The sequence below is a fragment of the Penaeus monodon genome, chromosome 33 (genome assembly GCF_015228065.2).
Source record: "Penaeus monodon isolate SGIC_2016 chromosome 33, NSTDA_Pmon_1, whole genome shotgun sequence".
Lineage (NCBI taxonomy): Eukaryota > Metazoa > Arthropoda > Malacostraca > Decapoda > Penaeidae > Penaeus > Penaeus monodon.
In genome coordinates this window covers 33,197,985-33,198,445 of record NC_051418.1, presented here as the reverse complement: position 1 = coordinate 33,198,445, position 461 = coordinate 33,197,985, and the positions used below count along the sequence as shown (strand labels likewise).

Below are 461 nucleotides of genomic sequence, written 5' to 3'. Positions count from 1 at the left end.
ATAACGTAGATTGTCTCTATGAGGACCAATTCCTTCCAATCTCACGCAGCGCGGAGTTTCCAAGTTTTACCAGCAATACATTCTCGTCCTTTCTTTCGACGCTCCTAGTCGTTCATCCTTTTTTTTTTCATCTCGCATCGTCGTTGTAAAAAAAGATATTTTAACTCACACCCTTTACTCTACCTTTTTTTTCTTTCTTTCTCCTTTTTCGACAACTGCGCCGGAAGGAACGTAGAAACGCAGAGAGGGGGAAAATAGAGACGGAAATTATACGAATGCGTAAGTGTGAGAGAGTGTCAAGACCGAGGGGTTTTAAGGGTGACATGTCCCCGGGTTAGTGTTGGGCGCGCCAGTTCTGTGCCCGGGGCTGTGGGCTGACCATGTCGAAGTGAGGGCGAGGGTATTTTTGAGGACTCTTTTTGAAGGATTTTTTTGGGGGAGGATTTCCCCCCCCTACCGTA

General features: G+C 46.6%; 1 protein-coding gene and 1 long non-coding RNA gene across 2 annotated transcripts in view; both read left to right on the top strand.

The window, feature by feature from the left end:
* LOC119594413 (tyrosine-protein kinase Fer-like) overlaps positions 1–461 on the top strand; it is a gene marked incomplete in the record, with an annotated part of 99,029 nt that overhangs the window by 67,118 nt on the left and 31,450 nt on the right.
* LOC119594414 overlaps positions 16–461 on the top strand; it is a 586-nt gene continuing 140 nt past the window's right edge. The window contains exon 1 of the long non-coding RNA XR_005230616.1: positions 16–388. This is a non-coding gene — a long non-coding RNA (uncharacterized LOC119594414). The remainder of the gene's footprint in view (positions 389–461) is intronic.